The 23,899-nt window shown below is 40.9% G+C and overlaps 1 protein-coding gene across 1 annotated transcript in view; it reads right to left on the minus strand.

Moving 5' to 3' along the window:
* Window positions 1-22,593, minus strand: part of KCNJ6 (potassium inwardly rectifying channel subfamily J member 6) — a 258,998-nt gene extending 236,405 nt beyond the window's left edge. Inside the window, exon 1 of the mRNA XM_032392606.1 lies at window positions 22,038-22,593. The gene's annotated coding sequence lies outside the window, so the exon portion shown is untranslated. The remainder of the gene's footprint in view (window positions 1-22,037) is intronic.
* Between the last annotated feature and the right edge of the window lie 1,306 nt (window positions 22,594-23,899).

The following is a 23,899-nucleotide window of genomic DNA, read 5'->3' on the forward strand; positions in this document are numbered from 1 at the left end:
GCTTCTGGACTGGGATTTATATGATCAGCTCTCCTGGTTCTCAGGCTTATGGACCTGGACTGAGTTACAGAACACATTTGCCTGGGTCTCCAGCTTGCAGACGGCACATCACGGGACTTCTCAGCCTCCATAATTGCACGAGCCAATTCCTCATAATAAATCTTCATATATAATACATATAATATATATTCTGTTTCTTTAAAGAACTCTGACTAATACAACCAGTGAACAAAACAGACAAAAATGGTACTCCCAGGGAACTTACATTCTATTACAGGAGACAGAAAATAACCAAAATCAACATCTAATTTATGCAGCATATCAGAAGATAGCAAATACAATGCAAGAAGTTAAATCTGGGAAAGAGGGTATGGTGGAGAGGGGTGGAGGATCTGTGTGGTCACAGATACACGGAGTGGAAATCCAAGCCCTCCCTGAAAAGGTGGCAATTCCATAAGGATTCAGTGGAACAAAGGGAGATTTGGAGGAAGAATATCCTGGACATTAGAAATACTGAGCGAGAGGCCTGGATGTAGCGAGTACCTATCATGTTCAAGAGCATACAGGGGCGTCAGCAAGGTGGCTGAGGGGCAGGGAGTGGGGCTCACAGCAGAAGGAAATGAAGCCAAACAAACCTACCAACACCCCCAGTTACTGACTTGGGAAGAAGTTAGGGATATATTATCAGTTAGAAAGGCAGGCAACAGAATAGTGTATAAGATGATCCAATTTTAGTTAAAAACCATAAATAAGCCCGTGTATTTGCTGTATGTGCTGTTTCTTTTCCATTCTTCCTCCCTCTTTCCTTCCTTAACTTCCTGCTTGACTTCCTGCCTTCCTTTTTTTTTTTAGCTTATTTGAATTCTCACATTTTTCTACATTGTGCATAGCTTACTTGTGCAGCAAGTAAATGAGAAATACCCAGGTAAAATCAATTGACGGTAGCGATTGCCTTTAGTCCAGTTGTATGAACACAGGCTTCTTTCAAGTCAGCATTTATTTACTTTCTAAAGTAGCAATAAACATTTCTTGCTTTATAGAAATGTTAAAAAAATGAGAGAGTTAAAATTGGCAAGTTTAAATTTTCAGAGAAAGACAAGATTGGTTTCTAGAAGTCAGGCCAACCCAAGATACAGTCTGTCCATTTCCACTGGTAGACGTCTCCCCCAGGGTGGATCTGAAGAGCGCCTTTGCAAGGAAACCACACATACATGCTTATATCGGCAAACACTCGGAGAGCCCTCCCCATCCATCCACGTCTGCCTAGACACATTTCAAAACTCCTTTGTGCTGACAAGATTCAGTACTGACTTTGCTGTAAAACTTTAATGATTGAATGTATTTCAAGAATGGTATGTTCTGCTTTTTTTTTTTTTTAAAGATTTTATTTATTTATTTTAGAGAGAGAGAGCTTGAATGGGGAGGTGGGGAGGGCAGAGGGAGAGGGAGAGAGAGAATCCCAAGCAGACTCTGCGCTGAGCACGGAGTCCAATGTGGGGCTCGATCCAGGACCCTGAGATCATGACCTGAGCCAAAATCAAGAGTTGGATGCTTAACCGACTGAGCCACCCAGGCATCCCAGGGGTGTTCTGGTTTTAATTGAACTATCTGATTATCTCTTCAACTGAGGATTAAACAGAATTTCAACCTAGGATTTCTAGGATTTCAAATTCAGCTGTGAAAGATCTTTCTAAACCATGAGCTCCTGGCTCATTGCTATGTTGATGAGTGAGCCATGCTGGACACAGTTCATTCTTTCTGATATGGGAGGCTTCGGTGTTGCTGGGGCATTATTCTACCCATAAAGTTATTTCTCCTTTAAATGCTTACAGATGAAGCTTTAAGTAGCACCTGCCTCCACGTATACTTGGCATTTTAAAAAGTGTCAAATCATTAAGTTGCTTATTATAATTTTCCAAATCCTCTTAGAAGCAGGGGATAGAAGAAAAGAGCTTACTAATTTATTGCGTTTCTCCCTGGAATCATCCCTATTTTATAGCTAGGAACCCGATATAGAAAGAAGTTAAATAACTCATCTACTAGAGCTCAGTGTCTGTTAAAGCTCATTCTACCGCATGACTCAAAGGTAACTCCAATCTCTCAGGTTTCTTGAAGGGAAATGTGGTTGTGGCAAACGTCATGAGGGTTTAGGTTTTGAAGAACTTCAAAGCAATCCGGAAGAAAAATACCAATACAGACATGTCAGAAACCAGTGACCTGGAAATGACTGAGCTCGAAGTTTTATCTGACTCAGAGAAGTGCATGTTACTCACCTTGCCCCATCTCAAACACATCTTCATTCCTTTTCCTCTTTCATTCAAATATTGCATTTGAGTGACATTTAAAATAGATGTTTTCACTGGTAAAGGTTTCTAAGAGAAGAAAAAAGCTCTTTCCCTCTTATGTGTACCCTCTGACCTCCATATACAGAATTTGGGCATTTTATTTCTTGTTCAGTGGGTTCTCGCTGAATTTTTAGAGATGGCTACAATTTGACTACACGGAATAACATAATCTGTGCTCATTTTCCAAAGAAAACTATTTTTTTAAACAATTTTAATAGCATCCAACAGCTCCCTTGGAATCAGAACACAGAGGCATTATAAAAATACTATTCAAACACCATATATTGAATGGCTTTTCCATGAAACTCTTGGGGAGCAAGCCAGAGGGGTGCAGTGATATCTAAGACTAGCCTTTGTTGGGGAGGAGGTTCGAGCCTGGCAGAGAGGTAAGCGAGCAGGTACACATCAGCCCATGAGGCAGCTGCCCAATGAGGCCCATGGAACAGTGCCACAGCAAGAGGGAGAAGCTCAGGAGAGGGCACAACTTTGAATTTTGGTGGCACCTCAGATTCAGTGACGTGGACTGAATCAAGAAGCCACTTGGTTTATCCTTTTGATTTCTCTGAGCTGACATCAAAGAAATGACGCTCCCTTCTTATTGAAACAACTTCAGGGTATCAATCCTCCCATCTGGGCACATATCTGAGGGTCTTTTCTCTCTTTTCTTACTAGAAACAACTGTCTATTCCCCCTCTCATCACTATCTGAGATCCTTCTCTTGTGCTTAAGGCCCTACTCAACATTTTTCCTTTCATTGCCAACTCCATGGGATTTTCTTGTCTTTTCTCATGCAATTGGTCATTTATAAACTCTCGGGGGTGCTGTAAAGCACAAAGGGCTTTGATCTGTTTTGTGGTTGGCATATGAGGCACATACGACTCAGCCAGGTCCTCTATGTCTGGAACTAGGCATGGGAAGAAGCTAGGATGGGTGTGCAGACCTTGTCAGCTAAGTGAGTGCTCTGTTTACTGTCCTCCATGTATCCAGTGTCATTTTGTTCTAGCAATACTAACAGCTCATCTGGAAACTTAACAAGAAAAGAAGGGACTTGAGTCCTTGAGTCCAGATTCCTTACATGACTAAAGGAATGAACTAGAACAGTAATTGCAATTGCAAGAGCTTGGGCAGTCAAACGAAGGCTAAAGTTTCTCACAAGGACACCCAGGGTCCATCCTCAGTGCCAAGAACCTCCCCATATTTCTTTTACAGTAAAAAGAAAATCTAGTTTGAATTAGTTGGAGGTAACCAAAAAAGGTCAAGAATAGTTTAACAATAGCTTATTTTAGGAAAATCTTATTAACTGAATAACAAAAATTGGAAGTTTATTTGATAATGATTGGTGGATTTTAACTAAATTCTCCTATCCCAGACTAGTTCTCTGGGTCACTATAACCACTGTATCATCTTCTCTATCAGCTATTCTAAAATCCAGGTTTTATACACTTTATGGGTGAGCTATTATAGAGGACTTTGGTATTGTTTTGGTGATTATTTATAACCAGAAATTTTCACGAGAGATGTACTTCCTGATCTGGGAACTCCACATAATTACCATTATTATCTGGTGCCCAATATAATCCTTTTGTTCTCCCCACGATAGCCAAGTTTCACAAAGATTCAGCACTGCTAATTTAACATAAACTTCACTTATGCACACAACAAGAACAGAGAATCAAGGCTGTTACTCAATGGTGCACACCAAATAAACTATTTCCCTGAAGAATAAAATTCATTGAGAGGAAGGTATTTTAGCTCATCATTTTTATTTTGAGGTCTTATAAAAATGATCTTCCCTTATTTTGCAGTTCTGGATCTGACCCACATCTCGTATTATGCTGAAGTGGGCCATGACATTGAGGTTATTCCTAGACTAAGGCAGGTCCATGTAAAGCCCATTTTATGTTTTCTCTTTGGTGGAAGCTCAGTAGGGGCTCCAGGTTAGTGACAGGTACTGAGAGGATTCACCTAAGACTCCACGTTCCCTGAGCCTCCATTCCTGCTGTTCAGAGCCAGGCTAACTCCCCAGTGACTTCCATAAAGGCTTAAGTGAATTTTACTCCATGAGCAAGAAAATGTTGCAGTTTGACATACATGATTGTGAACGACTATCAGATGAATATCAAGCAACACTGGTTTTGCAAATGAGAAAGGAGTCCTGTCCCTTCTCTGCTCCATATTGATGTGGGAAACAAAGGCAGAAGAAAAATTATTACATTACCTTACTACCTACAGCCCACTGACAAGTCCTTGAAACAAGCAGAGTGACATTCCTCTAGGGACTCAACTGCTTCGATGTTAATACTTTGCTAAGGGCAAAAGGCAACCTTAGCCTGATCCCCAGGATCTTGTAAGTCTATTTTAACATACAAAAATTCCTTTAGAAATTTCCTTTATCTCTAAACCCGCCAAGATATGTATTGGCAATCATCCCCCAAGCATATGGCCCAATGATATACATCTGAAGCACCTCATGACTCAGGTTTTATTCGATGGTAATAAATGACCTTTTCCCAACAATAGCTAGCCCCCTCAAGGTCCTGGAAACCTTGCTTCCAAAATTCCTTAGAGACTTATGCTCTCCCTAACCCCTTCCCAATTTGAAAGTATATACTGGGCCACTCCTCATGACCCCGGTGCACCTCTTTCTGCCCAAGGGTCCTGTCCCCGGGCTTTAATAAAACCACCTTTTTGCACCAAAGACATCTCAAGAATTTTTCTTGGCTGTTGGCTTCGAACCCTAATGTCTTTTCCTACATCACATATCATAAAATAAAATGGTCCCTTCATCTCTCAGGATTAACAAACATCCCATTTGTAACCCTGGGTGTACTTGTCCCCCACAGTGCCTCAGGAAGGACAAATCCCCAAAGACATGCTCTTAAGTGCCACAGCCCACTGCCTGCTCATGAAGGTAACAAGTGGCAGCTGTTAGTTATTCGACTCAACACTCTGCACCTGGACTGTGGCCACGTGCGATCCCTCTTGTTCGGGGAGTGTGATGTTAGAGGTGTCTTTGAGCTGAATCCATCATCAGCCTGGTCTCTCGGCTCATGAGTGATCTGATTCGGCACCACTAAAGGCACTAAAGTGAGATGATTTTTCTATTTCCAGTTTACTACTCTGAGCATGTTCTGGTCTTCTTCCCTTCCTGTCAGTGTCTAGCTGTGTCCTGATCCCAGGGTTTCCTCTCAAGTCTACCCTGCCCATAGCTGCCAGATTAAAATCTACTGTGTGTCCTCCGCGCCCCACCCCCCTCCAGCCCCTAATCAAAATAGTTAACTCTCAATGATCTACAATCTCCAGTTCTATGCCAAAGTATGGCTCTGTTTCCTCCCTGGTGTGGGGGACTAAACCTCTGCCTGATGAACCCTCACTGCCAATACTCCCTGGATGCACATGAAGTCCTTGTCTGGAAAGCCCTTTTCCCACTTCCCCATCAAAACCCTACTTCTTCCAAGACTCCTCACATCCCACCACATCCTTGGATGATTCCCTACTGACAACAGCCTCTACTTGAAGTCCAGCACTCTCTTGTTCAACGCTGTGCTTCTTTGTGTTGTACATTGTTTCACTGATACTCTTATTTCCTTAAAGCTAATGCCTCTGAGGGTTGGACTTAGGATTTTCTTTTTTTAAAAGAAAAATTTTTTTCCCTTTTCCCCCTCAGTTTTCTTTACACAGTAGATACTCATTAAAAATTTGTTGACTGACTGGTGCAAGGAGCCATGACCATACAGGGTGTAGCCATTAAAGGTCAATTTATGGAAATATGCAGATGGTCAAGAAATGTTTAAATAAAAGTGAATGTTATATAACTCTAATTATTCTTCGCTTGACTGCATGGAGGTTTGCCATGATAATCCCTCTATTCAATTTTTTGTAATGTGGCTTTTCTCGAGGGTACACCATTCTTATTCACTGATAGCGTCTTTTATTCAAAGGATAATAGATGAGACTATTAATTTACAATAAGTACTAGAAAACTTCTGCATGGATTAACTGGAATTCCAGAAGACTAAGCAGTTTATTTATACAATGAGAGCAACAGAGAAGCTCTTGCTTTGTGCCCATAATCTTTGCCACTTAGTGTGATTGTGCATATTTTATCTGTTGGAACAAAAGCCTATTGTTTTTGTCTTTTTTCTCTAGGCTTTGAGCCCAGGTTAGGTCTGCTCATGGGGTGGAAGATAAGGGCAGGCATGCCATGGTCTCCAGCTGTGCAAGCCTGTCTGAAGAGCGAGCTTTTTTTTTTTTTTTTTTTTTTACTATGGGAAAAAGCCTGTAAGGGGGAAATTTGAGGAAAATCTCTAAGATTCCTCCTCAAAGCAAATTTGAAGAAAACCTAAGGCAGTGTTTCTCAAACTTTACTGGGCATCAGAATTCCTGGAGGTGATATTCAAGTGGCTGGCCCCAAGCCCAGAGTTTTGAATTCACCGGGTCTGGGGTGGGCTTGAGAACGTGCATTTGTAACTAGTTTCCATGGTGACACTGCTGGTTCAGGGACACACTTTGGGAACCACTGGCCTAAACTGACTTCTGTCAGCTCTGATGATTCTCTCTGCCCAGAGACTCACCTGTGTCAGAGAGGAGACAGGAGTGATGCTGGTTTGGGGCTCAATACTCCTTAGCTGCTGATAAGAAAGGGAGCCACTTAATTCAGCCTCCTTCTCAATGAAGGAATCCCTTTTATGACAGCACACTTATAATGGGCTCTTTATTTGCCTCCCTATTTGTGTCCTCTCTGTTTAGATGGTTCCCTGCCGTGGGCCTGGACACACCAGGTGGGCTGATGAAAATTCAAGGCGGTGAGTATATATTTAGAGTATTCTCTGGTGAGACTTCAGGATAGAGCCAAAAAGGAAGAAATCCATCCCTTCTTCACTATTACTGAAACTGGGTTTTTTAGGAGTAGGAATTCTCTCTTACTAGCATCATATTTAGCCCATAAGAGATGTCCACAAATCTGAAATGTATTCTGGCTGATGTGTCACGGGTCCCAACTCTGAAAGGAACATGAGGCTATTTACAAATAAGTTCGGAGCACTGTGAGGAGCCTCCAAAGAGCTATTTCATTCCCTGTCTGTTGACTGAAGGCAGAATTGTATGGAAAACAAAGCAGAAGGTAAGTCTTTCCCATGGGTGGGGAACTCAACAGACCTGTAGCTTAGTCATGTGGTCACTATGTTCCAGGCTTGCTCTCACTGACCACACATTTCGTGTATGGACCAAAGTGTCATTTGGCGAAATAAGACTTATTTCTTTTATAGAGAAATGGTAGTTCCCCAATAATAAAGCCATGGCCTTGTAGAGTGCTGAGGTTCAGTGTGATATGTTGACTGACCTGAAGCTGGTCACTGCTGTCAGGAAAATGGCAAGCACTTTGTGTTGCAGAGACTTCAAAACACATGCACTCCAATGCCACTTCTTGGCTCCCCCAGCTTCTTTATGCTTTCTAGTAATGGGGAATTCAGAACTGTGCCAATGGAGAGGGCAGATCATATTGCCTCTTCCCAGCTCTGACTGCAGAAGATTCTTCCTTATGTGTCACTTTGTAGCTTCCACTATTGGGTCTTACTTGTATTTCTTAGAACTTCCCAGAACCCTTCTAATCTCTTCTTTATCTTAAAATATCAGGATACCTGAAAACAACTCTCATGCCTCCCCACCCCCAAGTGTTCTTTAGGGGAAACATCCCGAATTCCTTCATCTGCTTCTTACATTACATGGTTTGAACTTGGCTACCATGCTGATTACTCCCTTCTGCATGTGACTGAGTTGGGTTATGTCCCTTTTAAGTTGAAATGAAAGGAGGTAGTAGTGAAATAAACCTTGGAAACATTCTCTTCATTAATCAGAAACTCTAAGACATTATTCATGTTAGAATTGCAAGATATTTAAAATGTTCAAGGGTTCTCTAATCCAGTATAGCTGCCCCACAGAAGGATTAGCACACATTAGGGATATTCACTATTCCAGGTTGGTGACTTTGGGCCCTGCACGAATGGACTGTGGCTTTGTCACCCACACTGGAGGGCAGGGAATGAGGATAGCTGGAAGCATCGTGAGTTGCCACTGTATTTCTTCTGGTTCTTTCTCTCATAGCTTTCTCATATATCTCCACATGATATTTATCTTTTCTAGATTGTGAGCTTAGCATTATAGCTGGTGTTTCCCTTCCAGTGAAAAGGTGTAGATTTTAGTTTCCAAGGGTACCTGCTCTCCTTAAGGGAAGCATGAGTTCTCAAAGACTACTTACAAATTACACGGTCTATTTTGAAGAAAACACAAACTATTGTTAGGTTAATTCACCCTAAACTTAGAGCATGTGTTTAACCTATAGATGTTGATGTGATTCAAGACAAAATGCAAACTGCTAGTGAACAGCAAGTTTGAGAGATTGGAAGACAGCGTCTAATTCTTGAGCATTCTTAGACATGATGTGGGTGTAACTGTCAGGATTAGAAACTTGCTCCCAAGCAAAGGTTGTGAAGTAAACTCTTCTTCTTTGTGTCTACTTGAAAGACTCAGCTACCAGAAGTCAAACAATATGGATTTACATCTCTTTTGTAAGTATCAAATACACCCACTCCGAAGTCAAAGATCCCAACTAATTATTTAAAAAAATACACACTGAAGAATGATTCAACAGCTCAACCAAATACTGTTTCCACCAGGAATCTTTTCACCACTGGGACAAATCATTTGCCCTGCCCCACTTTTTCCTGACCCACACTAGCTGTTTTTCTTTGATGCCAGACATTGGTATTAAAATAGTCAAATTGGCATGTTTAACATTAGATATTGGGACGCCTTGGTGGTTCAGTCGGTTAAGCGTCTGCCTTTGGCTCAGGTCATGATCCCAGGGTCCTGGGTTGGAGCCCCGCATTGGGATCCCTGCTCTGCGGGAAGCCTGCTTTTCCCTCTGTCTGCTGTTCCCCCTGCTTGTGCTCTCTCTCTCTGAAATATAAAAAATAAAACAAAACAAAAACAACAACTATAAAAATTTAAAAAAATTGGATATATATCTAAAGACTCTAGTGTGCTTACCCTACCAGTGTGCTTTCCTCCTGGGCACAGAGCTAAACTACAATTTCCAGCTACCACTGCAGTTAGGTAAGGCCATAGAATATGGGCAGAAGTGATATATGTTACTTCCAGGCCTGGATCATGAAGAATCTCCTGTGTATGGTCCCTCTATGGCATCAACCAATTAGATTTACAAGAATGAGAAATAACCTATTTTGTTAAGCTGTTGAGATTTAGGGATTTTCTATTACAACAGCTATCTAATTAATACAGTCTACATGGCCTCATTGAGGACCGCATTTAATGACAAATTGTAGCAAATGAATAACAGCATCTATTATTTATAAAGTATATACTTTGTGCTGGACATTATGCTAGGAACCTTACATTATCACATTAATCCTCATAACAACTCTGGGGTAGACACTATTATTTTCATTTTATAGATAGAAAAACCAAGAGATTAAAGTGGATCAAGGTCATGTAATTAGTGTACTGGATTATATAATTGTCCCCAATTATTGACTTCCCTCTTCATAAGAAGATTATATGTCTGCACCTGCTGCTATACGCAGGTGCCTCAGTGGGAGAAATATGCATCTCCATCTCATTGGCCATTGGCACTGGTATGACACATGACTTGTTTTTGGTCCATGGACTGTGAGTGGATAACTTGAGCCATCCCTGAGCAGGACTTTCAAGAGTCATTGCTTAATTTGGCATTCTCCTTCCCCTGATGCTAGCATGGAATGCCCCAGATCAGACTCCAGATACAGGAGTGCAGAACCATAGCTGACCAGCAAAGGTATGTAGCTTAAAGGAGAAATAAACCTTTGTTTTGTAAGCCACTGAGATGTTGAGATTGCCATTGCTGCACCAAAGCTAGTAAAAGCTGACTAATACCTAGAGCTTGATGCAAATGCAGTTAGTTAGATACCAGAGCCTATGTTCTTTATCACTGAACAACACCTCCCAAGCACAATGTCACATTTACACACATTCCTGTTAGATGATATGAAGAAAATTTAAGCATCATAAAAAAAAAAATCAATTCTCATCCTGGGTAGGGAGAAAGTGGATGCCTGTAAGTTTAAAGAGGAAACTGCAACAGCACCAGGATTCAAACTTTATTTATAGATTTGTCTCTCACATTGCATATAATATGTTCAGATTTAGTGCCACAAAACAATTGTTGGCAAGGATATGGATCTTTTTATCCATAGATTCGTTTGCTGGTGAATTTTATAAAGTGTTCACACTAGAAGCCACATTTCTATGATTAGGAGTATGACTGGTGGTTAATATCAGTCAAAAACTATTCACTAAAAGAAAAACCAGTACTGTATGGTCTCTGGTTCTAAACACAGCCATAGAGAAGTGATACGAAATAGGAGACTGAGGGGCTCGGGGGCTTAATATGACTTGGATAAATCTGTAGAGACATGAATTAAAGAGCTATTTGTTTAAAATATGGGTTTAATGTCATACATTGTAATTAAAAAAGTTGATTGATGGCCTTAATGCATCTGGACAAGATAAAGATTTGAAAGGTCATTTGAACACGATGCAAAATCATTCTCTCAAGATCTGAGAGAACTACTCAGTTCAGTAATAAATAAATATCTACAATTGATTATCAGGTATGGTTAGATCAAGGCTACAGACAGTTTAGGGAATACTGAATACTCTTTTTAAGATGACATTGTCTTAAGAGCATAGGATCCAAGATGGCAGCATGTGAAGATTGTGAACACACCTCTTCCCATGGACACACCAAATCTACAGCTACATATGGATCATTTCCTTTTGAAAAAAGATCTGAAAATTAGGTGAACTGCTCTCCACAACAAAGAATAAAAGGACCACATTAAGATGGATAAGAGAGGCAGAGACACAGTCTTGAAAGAAACCCCACCCCTGGTGCAGCAACACACAGTAGAGAGGGATCTTACCAGAGAGGTGCTTCTTTTTGAGTGAGAGGTTGGTGCCCCACATCGGGCACCCTGACCTCTGGGAGCTGTACCAGAAAGACGAGCCCTCGGAATGTCTGGCTTGGGGAACCAATCAGGCTGATGTCTGGAGTCCCAAAGTGCCATAAGGAAACTGAGATTCCCCTCTTGGAGGGCTGGGGTATGGTCTCAATCACCCCAGACCCAGCAAAAAAGCAGCAGTTTGAAAAGCACTGAGATTATATGAGAGGGAGATTCATTTGCTGATCTGGAGGCATCTGCTAGAGGGGCAGAGCACAGTTGAGATATTCCCAGGAAATGGAGGTGCTGGGGGACACCATTGTTGCACACTCCACCTTGCCTGCTAGTACAGACAAGTGAGCTCAGACAAGGACCCTCCCACTAACTTGCTTGGAATGGCAGGGTGAGCTGCTGTATTGCTTGCCGAGACTAGAGAATGCAGGCAGTTGCAGCACTCCCCTGCTCCCTGGCTGGGGCTGGCAGTGCTGGTGGTCATAGCATTCTCCTACTCCCAACCTAAAGCCGATATGTGCACTCAGAGAAAGCACTTTCTTGCTGTACTGCTGAAACCCAGAGGCATGTGCAGACATCTTCCCACTACCTTTCTGAAGCCATTGAGCTTACCCTACCCACTACAATCTCCAGTGCCTTTCTAAGGCCAGAAGACACATTCAACCCACACAGGGGACACTCCTCCATCACCTGGCTCTGGTGGCCACAAGAATTGGCATTCCAGAGCTCCATAGGACTGTAACAAGTACAAAGATAGCTCTTGGTGGGCCACTACCCCAGGGCAATGCCCAGACAGAAGACAAACACTTCAGTCCTCCTGTGAAGAAGGCCTATTTACTGAAGCCTGGAGCTTCGGTCTGAGGGACAGGCTTGAGGTTTCCTACACATCCAAGAGGCTAAAGAGGCACACCCAGGGAACAAAAGCAGGGAGACACCACCATTATGCACCCCCTTAGCCTTCCTACAGCTCAAAGAGACTTCCTGGAAAACTTATACACTTGTCTGAAGGCCTAATTTTTGCAACTGTTGCTCAGTGGAGACTTCCAGATCTCCTGGCCTGGAGGCCAACAGAGATTATGCTTGCAGCCCCATAAGACTGTATATATTTGCGTATTGTAAAAACCACTACCTGAGGGTCTGACTTTCAATCAGCTTGAAACTAGATGTTAAACAGATTCCTCCCCTCAGAACACTGACAAATCTTGGCACATCCTCAACAATGGGGGCATATCAATAATAACTCAGGCAGCTTAGACCATCACAGAGTTTCAAGAAACAACCAAGAGCTAGGACAAGGTTGAACAAGAAAGTTTATCACCTATACACGGCCACTTTTTCAGGCCTGAGAGAGGTAGCTATTTTGCCTAATACACAGAAACAGTCAAGCAAAATGAGGAAACAGAAATATCAAATTTATTCAGATTTGAAGGAGAGATAAAGAGTTTACTAGATAAGCAAAAGCTAAAGGAGTTCATCATTACTAAACCACCCTTACAAGAAATATTAAAGGGACTTCTTTAAGCTGAAAAGAAATGGCACTAATTAATAATAAGAAAACATATGGAAGTAAAAAGCTCACTGGAAAAGGTAAATATACAGTGAAGGTAGTGGATTAATCACTTATTAAGGCACTAAAAAAGTTAAAGGACAAAAGTAGTGAAATTAACTAAAACTACAATAAATTTTAAGGGATACATAAAGCAAAAAAAATATAAAAATGACATCAAAAACAAAGAGTAGAAGAGGAATCAAAATGTAGAGTTTTGGGATGTGTTCAAATTTAAATTGCTATCAACTTAAAATAGACTGTTTTATACATAGTATGACATATGTGAACTTCATGGTAACCACAAACCAAAAACTTACAGTAAATACACAAAAGAAAATGAGAAACAAATCTAAGCATAATGATAAAGAAAGTCATCAAACCATGAGGGAAGAGAGAAAGAGAAAAAAGGAACAGAGAGGAACTACAAACACAACCAAAAAACAATGGACAAAATTGAAATAAGTACACACCTGTCAATAATTACTTTAAATATGAATGGACTAAATTCTCTAAACAAAAGACATAAAGTGGTTGAAGGGATTAAAAAAAAGATATCCCTATACTACCTATAAGAAATTCACTTCAGAAGTAAGGATGCACACTGACTGAAAGCGAAGAGATGAAAAAAGATACTTCATGGAAATGGAAGTGAAAAGAAAGCTGGTATAGTTGTACTTATATCAGACAAAGATATAAAAGACAAAGAGAGGCATTATGTAATGTACAGGGGTCAATCCAGCAAGAAGGCAAAGCATTTATATATATATATATATATATATATATATATATATATATACACACACACATACATGCATCCAATTTAGGAGTACAAAAACATATAAAACAAATATTAACAGACCTAAAGGTAGAAATTGACAGCAATACAAGAATAGTAGTCGGGGCGCCTGGGTGGCTCAGTCGTTAAGCGTCTGCCTTCGGCTCAGATCATGATCCCAGGGTCCTGGGATCGAGCCCCGCATCGGGCTCCCTGCTCTGCGGGAAGCCTGCTTCTCTCTCTCCCACTCCCCCCGCTTGTGTTCCCTCTCTCGCTGTGTCTCTCTCTGTCAAATAAATAAATAAAATCTTTAAAAAAAAAAAAAAAAAAGAATAGTAGTCAATTTTAGCATTCCACTGACTTCAATGTACATATAACTCATCCAGACAGAAAATAAATTAGATAACATTGGCCTTAAATGGCACATTAGACCAAATGGACTTAATAGATATATACAGAGCAATTCCATCCAAAAACAACATAATAGACTTTCTTCTCAATGGCTCATGGAACATTCTCCGGGCTAGATCACATATTAGGTCACAAAAATAAGTCTTAATAAATACAAGAAGACTGAAGCAATATCAAGCATTTTTTCCAACCATAATGGTATGAAACTAAAAATCAATTACAAGAAGAAAGCTGAAAAACCTATAATACACAGAGATTAAACAATATGTTATTGAACAACTACTGGGTCACAGAAGATGTCAAAGGGGAAATGCAAAAATACTTGGAAACAAATGGAAATAGAAATATGGCATACCAAAATCTATGGGATGCAGCAAAAGCAGTTCTAAGAGTTAAGTTCATAGCAATATAGGCCTATCTCAAGAAGCAAGAGAAATCTCAAACAATTTAACTTTACTTCTATAGGAACTAGGAAAATAAGAACAAACAAAGACCAAAGTTTGTAGAAGGAAGGAAATAATAAAGATCAGAGTGGAAAGAAATGGAATAGGGACTAAAAGACAATTTAAAAAATCAATGAAACTAAGAGCTGATTCTTTGAAAAGACAAACAAATTGACAAGCCTCCAGTTACATTCACCAAGAAAGAAAGAGAGACGGCTCAAATAAATAAAATCAGAAATATAAGAGAAGTTACAACCAATAGCACAGAAAATGCTAAGGATCATAAGACTACTATGAACAATTATACACTAACAAATTGAAAAACCTGGAAGAAATGGATACATTTCTAGAAATTTACAATCTTCCAAGATTGAATAAGAAGAAATAGAAAATCTGAAGAGACTGATTACTGGTAAGGAGATTAAATCAATAATTAAAAACCTCCTAACAAACACAAGCACAAGACCAAACAGTTTCACTAGTGAATTCTACCAAACATTCAAATAAGATTTAATACCTATCTTCAAACTCTCCCCAAAAATTGAAGAGGAGGGAAAGCTTCCAAACCCATTTTACAAGGCCAGTGTTACCTTGATACCTAAACCAGACAAGAACACTACAAAAAAAGGAAATTATAGGCCAATATCCCTGATGAATGTATATGAAAAATTCTCCAAAAAATTAGCAAACCAAATTCAACAGTACATTAAAAGGATCATATACCAAAATCAAGTGGGATTTATTCCAGGGATGCAAGGATGGTTCAACACCTGCAAATTAATCAGTGTGATACACCACATTAATAAAATGAAGGATAAAATCATATGATCATCTCAAAAAATGCAGAAAAAGCATTTGATGAAATTCAACAACCCCTTCTGATAAAAACTCTCAACAAAGTGAGTATAGAAGAAATGTTCTTCAACTTAGTAAAATCCCTGGAAATAAACTTAACCAATAAGGTGAAAGACCTGTACACTGAAAACTATAAGACACTGATGAAAGAAATTAAAAAGACATAAATAAATGCAAAGATATTCCATGCTCATGAGTTGGAAGAATTAATAGTGTTAAAATGTCCATACTACCCAAAGCAATCTATAGATTCAAAGCAATCCCTACCAAAATTCTAATGACATTTTTTTAGAGAACTAGAACAAATAATTCTAAAATCTGTATGAAACCACAAAAGACCCCAAATAATTAAAACAATCTTGGGAAAGAAGAACAAAGCTGGAGGTGTCATCCTCCCTGATTTCAAACTATTCTACAAACTGATACTAATCAAAACAGTGTGGTATTGGCATAAAAACAGACATACAGATCAACAGAACAGAATAGAGAGCCTAGAAATAAGCCCACACATATGTGGTCAATTTATAACAAAAGAGGCAAGAATATACTATGGGGAATGGACAGTCTCTTCAATAAGGTGTTGGGAAAACTGAACACCTACATGCAAAAGAATGAAACTGGACCATTACCTTATAACATATATAAAAATCAACTCAGCTTGGATTAAAAACTTGAATTTAAGACCTGAAACTGTAAAACTTCTAGAAAACATAGGCAGTAAGCTCCTTGACATTGGTCTTAGCAATGTTTTTTGAATCTGTCTCCAAAAGCAAGGGAAACAAAACAAAAATAAACAATGGGACTACATCAAACTAAAAAGCTTATGCACGGTGAAGGAAACCTTCAACAAAATGAAAAGGCAACCCACTGAATGGGAGAAGATATTTGCAAGTCACCTATCTAATAAGAGGTTAATATCTAAAATATATTTAAAAACTTCTGTAACTCAATAACAAAAACCATCTGATTAAAAAATTAGCAGAGGATCTGAATAGACTTTTTTCCAAAGAAGACATACAGATGGCCAACATGCACAGGAAGAGGTAGTCATTATCACTAATCATCAGGGAAATGCAAATCAAAACCACAATGAGCTATCACTTCATGCCAATCAGAATGTCTAATCTCAATAAGACAAGAAATAACTAGTGTTGGTGAGAATGTGGAGAAAAGGGAGCTCTTGTGGGAGTGCAAATTGGTGCAGACACTATAGAAAACAGGATAGAAGTTCCTCAAAAAATAAAAAATAGAACTACTAGAAGATCCAGCAATTCCACTACTGGATACCTATTTGAAAAATCAAAAACTCTAATTTGAAAAGACATATACACTCTTTTATTCACTGCAGCATTATTTTCAAAAGCCAAGATATGGAAACAATGTAAGTGCCTACTGATAAATGAATGAATAAAGAAAATGTGGTGTGGGCGCCTGGGTGGCTCAGCTGGTTAAGCGACTGCATTCGGCTCAGGTCATGATCCTGGAGTCCTGGGATCGAGTCCCACATTGGGCTCCCTGCTTGGCAGGGAGTCTGCTTCTCCCTCTGACCCTCACCCCTCTCATGCTCTCTCTTTCATTCTCTCTCTCTCAAATAAATAAATAAAATCTTAAAAAAAAAATTTAAAAAATGTACTTTAAAAAAAAAGAAAATGTGGTGTATATATACAATGGAATACTACTTAGCCATAAAAAAGAATGAAATCTTATCATTTGCAACAACATGGATGGATCATAAGTGTATTATGCTAAAGAAAATAAGTCAGACAAAGAAAGACAAATACTGCATGTGGAATCTGAAAAATAAAACCAACAAAACCCTGTCACATAGATACAGAGAATAGACTGGTGGTTGCAGGGGGTGGGGGTGGTTGGTAGGAATGAATTGGGTGAAAGGGATTAAGAAATAAAACTTCCACTTATAAAATAAATAAGTCATGGTTATATACTATAGAGCATGGAGAATATAATCAATAACATTCTATTAATTTTGTAGTGTGATAGATGGTAAGTGGACTTATTGTGATGACCACTTCACAATGTATACAGATGTCAAGTAACTAAATATAACTCAAATAAAAAAAAGATGACTTTGTCCTTCTTTATTTGAGGGAAATAACTTTGTGTAATTAATTAGTGCTAGTAAAATGATATTAAGTATGTGTATATTCTAGTACTTTACCAGAGTATCATTAGAACTCTAACTACAATTATGATGATCTCTTCTTTGTATAGGATCCTAATTATTTCTAGAGCTAATTATTTAATATACATTTTAAAATGTATTATCCCAAATGATTGCATTTTATTTTGTTTTATCTCCCTGAACACTCAAACTACAACTAGAAAGAAAACCTTAATTCAACAAGTATCTTGATGATTTTTCAACTTAACTACCAATTTCTCTTTAATTGATATTACCAAATTTAATAATTCTGAAAAAATCTAGAGTGAATCAATTCTCCTTTGATATTTAAAATGACATTTGAAAATAAAAGAAAGAATAAATGCCATCTCAATAAGTTATAATTCCAAAGATGTTTACATTTAAACATCTCAGTTCCACAAACCTTGACATCCTGTTACAATGAGTTAAAAGACAAACAAACAAAAAAAACCCTTGGTTCAAAAGTGTCATTACTTTAATGCTGGTAAAAATATAGTAGCCTTAAATGCTAGCCTTTCCCGCTAGCTTCCTTCCCCTTGTTCTGATGCTCTCTAGTCTTTTTCCCTTATTAATTTGCATATTGCTTACATATCATTTGTAAGAGCTATTGAAAAGAGCTTCACCTTGCCTACTTGCCCATTTTGATAAAGAGGCTTTATCTTATTTCCATGAAGATTCACATAATCAAGATTCAACCCTTGAAAAAAGCAACACTTTCTACCCCTTAAAATCAGTAAATGGGGTTAAGTTTCAATAAAATCATATTATTTATTTTTAATTGCCAATAAATTTTTTCTGTTGCTTATTAAACAGCTCTTCTGGTGTCTTACTTTCTTTTATCCTATAAAGCAGATATAGTTTGTAAGATGGGGAGAATTTGAGAGTGGATTAAAACATTTCTTTATATTCAAAGGAAATAGCCTATGTAAATCCTATGTATTAAATAAAGACCTGGGTCATAAAAGTTAATATACATTATTTACTGACATTTAGGAAATACCAGGGTTAGGTGTCAAAATTATTTTTAAAAATATTATAAAAAGGTTCCAACTGCACAGGGATTAATTTTAAGTCTCCTTAACAAATCTTACTTGAAATGGGTGGACCAATTATTTTGGCTTATGCCATTGACCGCCATCAGGGCATGATGATACTTTGCTCAGCAACTGGCCACCCAGGAAGAAAGCAAGTCCTAGTTTGAAAAATTAGCACCAAATATATGAACATAGAATCTACCAGAACTAAAGATCATTGATTGAGCAATTTTCTATACCTAGATCATTTATATTCCCATTTTTTTAATTCATGAGAGAAATTGAGCTTTGGAACTCACAAATACATTATAAGTGATCTTTTTTATGGAATGACCTATATTCTTGTATGGCTTTATCTTCATAACTAATCTCTACTTCTCTTCTGCTGATAATACCAGATGGAGCAAAGCCAAAGTACAGTTGTTTTAAGTCCTAACAGTACTCCATGCACCACTTCTCTCTACTTTAGGTAGCAACTCTTTTATAAATTAAATCATGGATAAACTTATCAATATCCATCAGAAATTGAAATGGAAGAAATAGTATAACATCTCATCTTTTGACCAGGTTTGGAATAGATTGCTTCTGCCATCAGTAGAGATCACAAAAAATAAAAAAACAAAAACTGGAAGGTATAAACACACTGTTTTAACCAAGTCCTGAGTGCTCTGCATGCATCATCTTTAGAAAGCAATGGCATGCCCACAGTTGGAAAGCCCAACAAAGAAAATCAGGATTCCTCTCATTTACCTTCATAGAGAACAAACCAGAACCAGCTAAAGACTAAACACACACACATAAGGGCATCCTCAAAAGAGAATAGCAGCCCAGTGTATTGTAAATGCACTGTCAGTATTTCCAACCAGTTGTCAAACTTTGAATGGGCTCTGCAATTCAAACTGTGCCTTGTAACACCTGGATGCTATTCATAAAAGCGATCTATTAGAAATGTGACTGCCACCTTCCTCTACTATTTTTCCTTATCAGTACTGGTGTGTGTGTGTGTGTGTGTGTGTGTGTGTATCTACAACCAAAGATGAGGACAGCAGGACAGAGACCATCTTTGCCCCAGGTGAAAGCAGAATGGCAAGAGAGACTTACCTGTTTTCTCTCAATGAATGCTGAAAGGGAACTTGAGTGATAATAAATCCTTCCCTCTTGCACAGTTTCTTCCTTGTTTCTATTAAGAGAAGTGACTCCCTCTCTCAGTTTCCTATGCCCTACAACCTTGGAAATGTAGCTGCCCTACTCACATGTTGGCTTAAAGATACAGTTACTGCTTCTCACCTCACTAGCATACTCTCTTCCCTTTCCTGGAGCTCACCAGCTCCTTAGAAAGTCTGTCAGGTCTGGACTAAGAGTATTTTATTTCTCTACCCTCCCGGGTCTCAGAGCCCCTAGAAGGATTTGGTTAACTGGTGTCTCACTGACAGGGTGTTCCCACAGTCTTTCTGTCATCTAAGCCCTATAAAAAGTGTAGAGGACAGCGAGAGGGTAAGAAATGAATGCATGCTTTTGAAACCAAAGGGACTTGGCTGAAACTAGGCAACTCTCATGAGAGACTGGTCCGGCGTGTGTGTATGTGTGTGTGTGTGTGTGTATGTGTGTGTGTGTGAGCGCGTGCGCACGCGCGCGCCGCACCCCTTTGCTCCCCTGAGGACAGGATCATTCTCCATTCTCAGTTCAGCTTGGATCTTTTGCTGTTTCAGTGTTCTTGATTTTGAATAGTTACTCTGATGCACCGCCATGCGTGAAATGGATGATTTGCAAGCTTCTCTGTCCCACGCAATTCCGTGGATAATCAGATATCCAGATTCTGCACGGGCAAGAGAACCGTTCCTTTATAGAAACTGATCGCTTCTGTCACCAAAGGAGCTAATAGCATTCTCGGGGTAGCCGACTGGGAGGTGGTAACCTGGCGCTTGTGCTCTGGCCTTGGTGCTGAATCCGAAACCTGCTGCCTGAACCATCTCAATGGCCTCTGGACAACTTCGGGAGGTTTGAGTGGGTGTCGGCCAGTTCTAGAAGCCCCCTTGCGGGTCGCGGCCAGGAACTTGGGCAGAGCCGATACCCTGGGACCCTCCACAGAATACCTGGCTGGCTTATTTCTTCGCCTGAAGCTGGGAAAGTTTTGTCCAATGTTTTTTGTTGTAATTGGACCTGCCTTCTCCCCTCCCACCTGGGTCGCCATGGAGACTCAGCTCTTTCTTTCTCCAGGCAAAATGGGCGAAGCTTAGTTAGCTGTGCCCTGACTACAGCAAACCCCTTTTTCCTTCTAATCAGCTCCTGGGTATCCCCCTCCTCTGTTTTTCTGCAGAAGAAAGGTAGGCACGGTGAGGAGCTAGTAGGGATGTGGTATTACACCCTATCTGGTGGGGGCTCCCCAGTACCATCAGACTTTGGATAAAAGCAAGCAGGAGACACTCACATAATGAATTTCTAACTCCCAAACATTGGAGTTTTTTTTTTTCTTCCCTTTCTCTCTCTCTCTTCCTTTTTTGGGAGTGGAGGCGGGATTCTTTGGAAAATTCTGGTATTTTGTTTCTCCATTAACCTCACCCCATTTCTGTGGCTGTTTCTATTAACATCTTTCCTCCTTAAGTGTCTCTCCATATTGAGGCTGGTACAAGAGATATACCTGTGGATCGACCCAAGGTTTTATTGGGTCTGGGGAATACTAATGTTATTTCTGTTAAAAAACTAATTCAAGCTTAATGTCTTGATGCAAATGAAAATATACCCAGGAGGAATCAAGTCAGGGGATTCGTCCAACTCCCTAAATGCCATAAACATCTCAGTTTATCTGAAAGGTTTCTTTTTCCTTCCAATTACAAAACAATTCAGTTTACTTCTAGGGAGAGCTTCCTATTCACTGTTTGTAGCCATCATGTCACATCCTTGGTTTTACTGATAGACAACAGTTAGGAGTTATTGTTTCCCATTTTCTGCCTGTTTCTCCCCACCCCTCACTTTTCCTTTTCCTCCTTCTCATGTTCCCTGTCTCCGTTTCTGTCTCTCTCCTCTATGCAAAGAAGAACAAGGATACAGCTTTCCATAAAGACAATGGGCTTTTCCCAACTGTAAATGACTACACCTCAAGCCGCCCCTGCCAGTTAATCAGTGCATTTCTTCTTTGCCAACGTATGTTGAAATGATGTCTGCAATAACTGACTGGGTTTTTCTGAGCCCAGGGCATGCAGACCCCTCCTCTCCCCGCCCCCCTTGCGAGTTTTCAGCTGCTAATGAAAACCGTAGGAAACAGATTTCCCTTCTGTTATGTAACTGGCTTCTCCCTCGCCTTTCCCTTGACTTGGGCATCATGTTTCTCATCAGCGTGGAGCATGCAGCGGCGGCGGAGACTGGGGAGGGGGAGGTGGGGACCCGAGGGCACGGAACGTTTTGCCCAGATTGATGCCAGCTTCTCGCCTTCGAGCAACTCAGCGCACCGCTTACCTTGCTGCGGACAGGGTGGTTTCACTCAATCATGATCTCCTCTCTTGGAACGGAGCAAGATTTAATAATTCACTACACGATGGATGGTGAGGGGAGAAAATAAAAAAAGAAAAGGAAAGAAAAGCTGGAATCAGATGGTCAAATTTCACATCAGCCCCGGGAGGCTGTTAGGAGACTCCATTCTCCTGGCGGTGCATCCAGCTCTGGGTCTGGCTTCCCGGTTCCCGCGGATCCCCACCCCTCCACCCGCCCAACCTCTCCGGCCAGGTGCGGCCGTCTGCAAACTGGCTCCCTTTGGCCGCGAGAGGAGAGGAGAGGAGGGCTGGGCGCGGGGTCAAAGGAGGGGCGGAGGGTGTGCGTCGGGCAGGGACGCGGGCGGCGGAGCCGGTGGAGGGAAGGGGGAAAAGGCAAAAGTGGCGGAAAAAAAAAAAAAAAATCCCGGCTGGGAGAAAAGTGATGGGCCACGCAGGGAGACGTCATGAAAGCCGCAGATTCAATGAATGCTCCTCAATTCCAGCGGACCGGCTGAGCCCCGCTGGCCGCGCACGAACCCGCGCGGCTCCGCGGATAAAAGCGAGCGCAGCGCCGCGTGCTGGAGGAAAGCGGCCACAACAGTGTGTTCCAGAGAGGCAGGGGGCAGGGACGCGGAGGGGAGGAGCGGGAGGTCCGGAGACGCCTACCCGCCGCCCATACCCCTCCCCGGGTGTGGGTGGAGGTGGTGGTGGGGGAACACTCCACTGACCCCTTCCCAAACCCGAGCCGGCGCGGAAGCGACCGAACCACCCCCCACCACTCTTAAGATGAAGCTGGAAACGTGGGGGCGCTCCACGCTGGGGGAACCTTTTGGGTTAGCCTCCGGTTCCCACCTTTCCTCCCCTGTCACTAAGTTATTCCTGGAGAAGAGCCTGGACAGCAGCGAAGAGCCGAAGCTCGGGGATCACTTTTTGTCTGTTGCTTGGAGGGGCTCCATCTTTCAGGTTTTGTGAAAGCACGAGAAAGAGGGCCTTGTCTCTGTCTCCCTCGGGGCTGAAATCCCGGAGTCAGCCTAGGCGCGCAGTGTGCGCGTGGCCAGGAGGGGGCGCCATGAGCCGCTGGGGCGGGGTCGGGGGTGAGGGGCAGCGCCCCGCGGGGGTTTTCTCGTGTATCTCGCTGAAGCCCAGCCGGCTGCTTCGTGCAGTTGGGGTCGCCGCTGCTACTCCATCCCACCTCACCCTGATGTCTCTTCAGGGGCACTGGAAACAAAGAAAGTGACTGTGACTTTTTTCATGCATAACCCGGCTTGCCCTCCAAGTTGATTTTGTCAGGATTTGGATAATTGCCTACTGGATCCTGTCCTTTGATTTTGAACTTGCTTTGTATTGTTATTCCAGAGATCACCTCACAGCGCTCCCCTCTGCACCCCCTCTTTTTCTTATGGTCATCACAAACAGTATTTCCACGTTTCCAAAGCTTTTCCACAACTTGCTTCTATCTCTGTAAACTCCACTCTTTTATGCCATCTTTTCCCTAGGGATAAATTGATTGACAACTAAATTTTAAGAGTAACGAATACCATTGACTAGTAATTTTGTAACGACAGTTTCGTATCTGGCTCTTCTTTTGCCACTTTATAAAGTGGTTTTCTTCTCATAAGACACAGGATTTCTATCTCCAAGAAGATGACCCTATTCCAGAGAAAGAGTTGGTCGAGACCTCTTATTTCCAAGATCATTTTATTTTACATTTATGCGTTCTAATTACACAGCAATTCAGCCCTTCAAGAATGCTGTCTGCTTTCTAAAAATGACTTTGGTATGGAGAGGTGTTTGCCTTCATTTGCATCCACGGTTATACACAAATCAACCGTGCCAACCCTGCACACA

Source organism: Phoca vitulina, unplaced genomic scaffold (assembly GCF_004348235.1).
Source record: "Phoca vitulina isolate PV1807 unplaced genomic scaffold, GSC_HSeal_1.0 scaffold68, whole genome shotgun sequence".
NCBI lineage: Eukaryota > Metazoa > Chordata > Mammalia > Carnivora > Phocidae > Phoca > Phoca vitulina.